General features: G+C 49.8%; 1 long non-coding RNA gene across 1 annotated transcript; it reads right to left on the bottom strand.

Moving 5' to 3' along the window:
* Positions 1–2,548: 2,548 nt before the first annotated feature.
* LOC108537506 (uncharacterized) lies at positions 2,549–6,257 on the bottom strand. The gene is made up of 3 exons (XR_001887829.1): positions 4,940–6,257; positions 4,361–4,464; positions 2,549–2,854 (listed from the first exon to the last, which is right to left on the bottom strand). It is a non-coding gene; the product is annotated as an uncharacterized LOC108537506 (long non-coding RNA).
* Between the last annotated feature and the right edge of the window lie 548 nt (positions 6,258–6,805).

The raw sequence follows: 6,805 nt of genomic DNA, 5'->3' as shown, positions 1-6,805 counted from the left end.
CCAGCTATCTAGGCATCCTTCAATCCAATCAGTTTGATATATTAACATCACAAGTCCTTGTCAACTTGAACCCATACACATCTCCTGAAATCATATTTAATCTCCAAATAAAGGAAAAATAAGGTCACAATTATACCTAACATAATACAGCTATCCTTCATACAACCAGAGGCACACTAATGCCTAACATAAATGCTATTACATAAAGTTAACACTTAAATGCTGATATAAAATCAAATCTTATGTCACATGGTAATGGAAAAAGGAAATAAAATGAAGATGTTTTCTTAGTACAAGTGTATACATGCACAAACATTTTTAACAAAATAAGGAAGAAATAGTCGTGACCATTACAATCCTTGTTTCTGCAATTGGTCATATGGCTGTAGCTGGTATTAATAACTATTATCTTCTGCTACCCATTCTGTATTCCCTTTGCCTTCAGCAAGCACCTCGGCTGCTTGTGGCTTTTTACCTGGTGGAATGACCCAAACCTTCATTCCTGAAGGATCCGACCATTTGCAGTCCTGCCTGGATTGGGCTGTTGTAGTTTCCCATTGACCTTAGTCACAGGGCCTGGTAATACTCAGAGATGACCTAAGGGAATCCTATATTCCATGCATACTCTTCCTTATTACCTTCATTGTGGAGTAGTAGTCTGATTTCATCTTGATAGTCCAGGTCAATCACCCCAGCCAACACTAACTTCCTTCTTAGCCTGTGGACTTAGAGGCAGAGGAGCCCAAAATGGTCAGTTGGCAATCTTCCACTTTAATAGAATTATTATTTTGTCTCCTGGTGGCAACATTCCTCCCTCTGGAACTGAGACCCCTAGGCCAGCAGAACATAATGTTCCAGGAACAGGAAGCAAAACTTTGCTAATGGGTCACTAGGGGTGATGGTGAATGGTGCCACATCCACTTCCACCCCTTGATTCCTGGATCTGTGAATGCTGGCTATGGGAGAAACTGTCTACGTTGGATGCTGATTCAGAGCATGCACAGCCTTCTGGAGAGCTTTGCCCCAGTCCTGCAAAGTATTGTCACCTAGTTGGCATTGTAATTGTGACTTCAAAAGGCCATTCTGCTGTTCTATCAATCCAGCTGCTTAAGGATGATGGGAAACATGGTAAAACCAGTTAACTCCATGAGCATGAGCCCACGGCTGCACTTCTTTAGCCATAAAGTGAGTGCCTTGGTTGGAGGCAATGCTGTGTGGAATACCATGATCGTGGATAAGGCATTCCTTTGAGTCCGAGGATGGTAGTCTCGGTAGAAGCGTTGCGTGCAGGATAGGCAAACCCACATCCAGAGTAAGTGTCTATTCCGGTGAAGACAATCCTCTTCCTTTTCCATGATGGAAGAGATCTAAGGTAATCAACCTGCCACCAAGTAACTGGCTGATCACCCCGAGGAATGGTGTCATATCGAGGGCTCAGTGTTGGTCTCTGCTGCTGGCAAATTGGGCACTCAGCAGTGGCCACAGCCAAGTCAGCCTTGGTGAGTGGAAGTCCGTGTTGCTAAGCCCATGTGTAACCTCCATCCCTGCCACCATGGCCACTTTGTTTATGAGCCCATTGGGCGATGACAGGGGTGGCTGGGGAAAGAGGCTGAGTGGTGTCTACAGAATGAGTCATAATTGATAAATACCCACGATAAAGATCCTCCTTTGCTGAGGTCACTCTTTGGTGAGCACTCACGTGGGACACAAATATCTTCACAGTTTTTGACCACATACTGTGGTCAGAGAAATCCATCCACATACCTCTTCCCCCAGTTCACCAATTTTCCAATCATGCTTCCTCCAAGTCCCTGTCTATCCAGCCAAACCATTGGCTACAGCCCATGAATCAGTATATAATCACGCATCTGGCAATTTCTCCTTCCATGCAAAGTGCACAACCAGGTGCACTGCTCGATGTTCTGCCTGCTGGGACGATTTCCCTTTCACTACTGTCCTTCAGAGATACCCCAGAAAGGGGCTGCAGCTGTCTATTTATGGGTGGTACCTGCATATTGTACAGAGCCATCTGTAAACTAGGCCCTTGTCTCCTCTTCCTCTGTCAACTGATCATGGGGCCATGAGGCCACTGGCAGGCTGGGAGAGAGAAGGAAGGGTGGCAGGAGTGGGGACTATGGGCATTTGAGTCACTTCCTCATGTAACTTACTTGTACCTTCAGGACGTGCTCGAGCCGGATCACATGTATACCACTTCATTTGATGATGGAATGCTGCTGTGCACACCCCTCCCACTTTATGGCTAGATGGGTCAGAAAACACCCAGTTCATGATATTCAGTTCAGGTCGCATGGTGACTTGGTGACCCATAGTCAAATGTTCACTTTCTAACAGGCCAAGAGCTGTCTCTTGAAAGGAGACTAGTTATCTTCAGAAGACAGCAGAGCCTTGCTCCAAAGTCCTAGAGGCCTCTGCTGTGATTCACCTGTGGGAGCCTGCCAAAGGCTCCAAACATCATTGCTATCTACCACTGACACCTCAAGCACCATTGGTTCTGCTGGGTCATATGGCCCAAGTGGCAGAGCAGCTTGCACAGCAGCCTGGACCTCTTGCAGAGCTTTATCCTGTTCTGGACCCCACTCAAAACTGGCAACCTTTTGGGTCACTTGACAAATGGGCCGGAGTAACACACCTGAATGAGGAATGTGTTGCCTCTAAAATCCAAATAGGCCCACTAGACATTTTGCCTCTTTCTTGATCACAGGAGGGGCCAAATGCAACAACTTATCCTTCACCTTAAAAGAATATCTCGACCACTGGACCCCTAGATATTTTACTGCAGTAGTAGGTCCCTGTGTTGCCGGAAGGTGCCATGCAGGTCCAGACTCCTGGTGTCCTGAACAAAGAATTGGATGAGACACACACAGATAGGAAAGCAAGGCAGCAGAAATGGATTAGGCACAGCATTCCACTCTCTGAGGGGGAGCGCGGACTGACCTCCGCGAGGTGAGATCAGACCCAGCGTGGTGTAGTTTGGATCTTTTTACGGGTTCTTTTCCTTCTCTTCCCAAGGCTCCCTAATCTCTAGCCGGTGTCTTTTTGATTGATAGGTGTGTTGCTTAGTTACTTTGGCCCCTGTGCGCTTGTGCACCAACTCCAATATGTAGTCCATATGCATTGTTGGGAAAAAGGCTTATGGGATGCCTGCATAAACTGGCCATAAAAATATGGGACAATACGTTGTGGAAAGCCACAAGCAGCCTCTAAGGAGGAAAGCCTCCTAACTGCCATCGTGTCCCCATGCTCAGAGCAAGACCTACTTTTTTTGTTTTTTATTTTTTATTTTTATTTTTTGAGATGGAGTCTTGCTCTGTCACCCAGGCTGGAGTGCAGTGGCGTGATCTCAGCTCACTGCAAGCTCTGCCTCCCAGGTTCACACCATTCTCCTGCCTCAGCCTCCTGAGTAGCTGGGACTACAGGTGCCCACCACCATGCCTGGCTAATTGTTTGTATTTTTAGTAAAGACGAGGTTTCACCATGTTAGCCAGGATGGTCTCAATCTCCTGACCTCGTGATCCACCCACCTCGGCCTCTCAAAGTGCTGGGATTACAGGCATGAGCCACTGCACCCGGCCCAGAGACCCACTCTCTTATCTGTAAACACTGTGTTCAAGGAGAAAGACACTCCTTTGAAACCCTGGAATGTGGACAGATGTGCAGGCTCCTGGTTAAGCCGCTCCCACTAGCTACTCTCGGGTAAGGTAAAGATACGCTGTTTGAGTACAAAGGAGATTCAATTAAACGCTATTGCTATAGATTACACCTGTGATGCACTGCCTCCCTTTCACTGTTTCACCCTGAACATCTGCTTCTTAGATCTAAGTGATCATACTCAATAGATAGTGTGGAGACCAGAGCTCTGAGCCTTTTGCAGCCTCCATTTTGCAACTGGCGCCCTGGCTCCCCACTTAACCTGTCTCTTTTCAATCCTTTGTCGCCACCGGACTTCAGGTACCCTGCGGGTGGTGTTGAAGCTGGTCCCCAACATTCATGAGCTTTAATGAGCTGATTATCATATGGGGTCATGGTAAGGATACGTTTTTCTCTAATGCACATGCCTAGCCCTGAAGAGCGGACCCTTACTGGTTTGCTCTGGATGCTGCCGGCCAGGGTGTACTTACTCGCTTCTCTTTGTTTTGGCTGCTCAGCTTCTAGCTCTTCTTATCTTGCTTCTTGCCCACTGCCCTTTTACCTTGCTTCTGCTTTCTGCTTTTAGTCATTCTGCCCTTTATTTAACTTTTAATTCCCTTTGCTACTCTCCTGCTTCAGTTTCCCTATTCTCCAGCCTCACCTGAATTTTAGTTGGATTTATTTCCCATCCCCTGGCACACAAATGTCTCACCAACGAGTCCAGTGTGGTTGTTACTTCTTGCTCCAGTCAGCATAATGTCATTAATGTAACGGACCAGTGTGATATCTCGTGCAAGGAAAACGCCATTAAGATATCTGTGAAGAAGATTACGACACAAAGCCAGATAGGTGATAGAGCCCTGAGATAGGACCATGAAGGTATATTGCTGGCCTTCCCAGCTGAAGGCAAATTGCTTCTGGTGATCCTTATGGACAGGAATGAAGAAGAATGCAATGCCCCACACTCAACTGCCAACAGCCCAAAACCAAGACTCCCTCAGCCTGGCAGCCCGTGGCAGAGCCCCAGGAGGCTGCCTCCTTCCCAGAGCTGCTGCCCAGGAATGGACGGGTGGACAGGCATCCCAGGTGTCTCAAGTCAGGGCCACCCTGACACAGCTGCCCCAGGACCACAGCTCACTGAGTGCAGCCGCGTCCTTTGTGGGCCACCTGTCCAGGTCACAAGTGACAGATACCACAAGGCACAGTGGCCTGCCCTGCCCAGGGATGACCCTCGGGGTGGACAGGGGGCACTCACTCAGGTCCTCTCCCCTGCCTCAAGGCTCCTTCTCACCTGGGGTGTATGGCTCCTAATCCCAGCACCTCAGGGGCCTTCCTGTTTCATTTTTGCTGACAAATGATCGTTGAGCATCTCCTGTGTGCAGGGACAGAGAAGACAGACACGCTGGCCCCCAGGTGGGCAAGAGAGACTAGTCTGTCAGTGCAGAAAACTCCCAATAGGGACAAGGGCTAGGAAGGAAACACCAGGAAAAGTGCTGGTGGAAGATGGGGGTGACCCTATTGCAGATGGGGTGTTCAAGGAGGGCTTCTCTGAGGGGGTGACATTCACTTGATTGACAAAAGGGATGGGCAGGGCCTGTGGAAGTCTTCTAAGGAAGGGAACAGATGGTTTTTTAAACCATTAGATCTTGTGAGACCCACTCACTATCACAAGAACAACGTAGGAAAGACCCGCCCCCAGAACTCAATTACCTCCCGCGAGGGCCCTCAAGACCCGCGCCCAGAACTCAAATTACCTCCTGCCAGGGTCCTCAAGACCCGCCCCCAGAACTCAATTACCTCCCGCCAGGGTCCTCAAGACCCGCGCCCAGAACTAAAATTACCTCCCACCAGGGTCCTCCCAGGACACGTGAGAATTGGGGGAGTTACAATTCAAGATGAGATTTGGGTGGGAGCCAAACCATATCAGAAATGCTACGGTTTCCTTACCTGGATGGTGGAGCTGGAGCCCCCTGACTGCCTGACCCTGCTCTCTGGATTGCCTCTAGGGAGGCCACCCTGCTCAGGCCTGCTCCCACCCCTCCATGACTGTCAGTCCCTCCCAAGAAGAATGTCCCCCAAATGGAGGCTGCTGGCGGCAAAGGGAGATGAACAAGCCAAGGTTGGCCAGCCTGCACCGAGGGCTGCACGGCTCCTGAGGCCCGGTCTGGATGGACACTGGAGGGCGCTTTCTGTCTGTGGGTTTTGCCCTGGTGCCTGGAGCCCGTTTCCCTGTAGTCTCTTGACCCAGCCCAGCTCGGTGAGCCTGGAGCCCTGGCTTCAGGAGAGGAGAAGTCAAGGTCTACCACAGGTCACAGGTCAGAAACAACTCTGGCCTTGTCGGATGCAAATGGAAGCCAGGTCTGGGGAAGGCATCCTCCCACAGGGCCAGCACTTCCAGCGGGGCACAGCAGCAAGGCAGAGGGACAGACTCTGAGGGGCCCTTGGGGAACTCAAGCGGGGCCCACAGGGACCCTCTCTCTGGGGTTGCAAACTGGCACTGGGTGGAGGGAGATTCAGTATTGACACCTGGGGACCCTTACCCCCAAAGTGGATATTAAGGACAGAAGCACGTGAGGGAGACAAGGGGTCCCACAACACTCCCAGCCTGTCCCCAGCCTGCTTCCAGCTTCCTGGTCCTGCTCTCTTGGGGGAAAGGGGGATTTTATCTGACTTTCCCTGACTTCTGGCCTTTCCTGGGCAGCTGAAAATGACAAGTAGGAAATACTGGCTTGCTTGGAGACTTCTTTGGTTTTACCAGGAAATGGAAACTTTGGCAGATGGAGAAGGACAGGTGGGAACACCAGGAGGAAGGGACCCTACTTTGATGGTGGAGCGCTTCCTTTTCTGTTGTTTTCTGTGATCTAAAATGAGGCAGGTTGCTTGGGATAGTTGATTTGTTTTCCAGTGATGACACTGAGGTGTTCTCGGCCTGGAATCCCACGGCCGCCACGAGCTGGGTTGTTTGGGGTTCGGGTGGTCCAGGAGTGGCTCTCAGTGTGGTGTGATTGGCAACCTCTGGACACTTTTCACTTACGGATTTTTCATCACTTGTTCCAGTGAAGGACACTCCCTGGGGTCCAGCATTAGTCACTTTTTATAAGTCTTTCCATTCGTTGGGAAAAAACATTGTGGTGAATGGTGCTCTGCACTGATCATT

The sequence above is a fragment of the Rhinopithecus bieti genome, unplaced genomic scaffold (genome assembly GCF_001698545.2).
Source record: "Rhinopithecus bieti isolate Rb0 unplaced genomic scaffold, ASM169854v2 scaffold_13262, whole genome shotgun sequence".
Classification (NCBI taxonomy): domain Eukaryota; kingdom Metazoa; phylum Chordata; class Mammalia; order Primates; family Cercopithecidae; genus Rhinopithecus; species Rhinopithecus bieti.
This window is presented reverse-complemented; position numbering and strand designations above follow the sequence as displayed.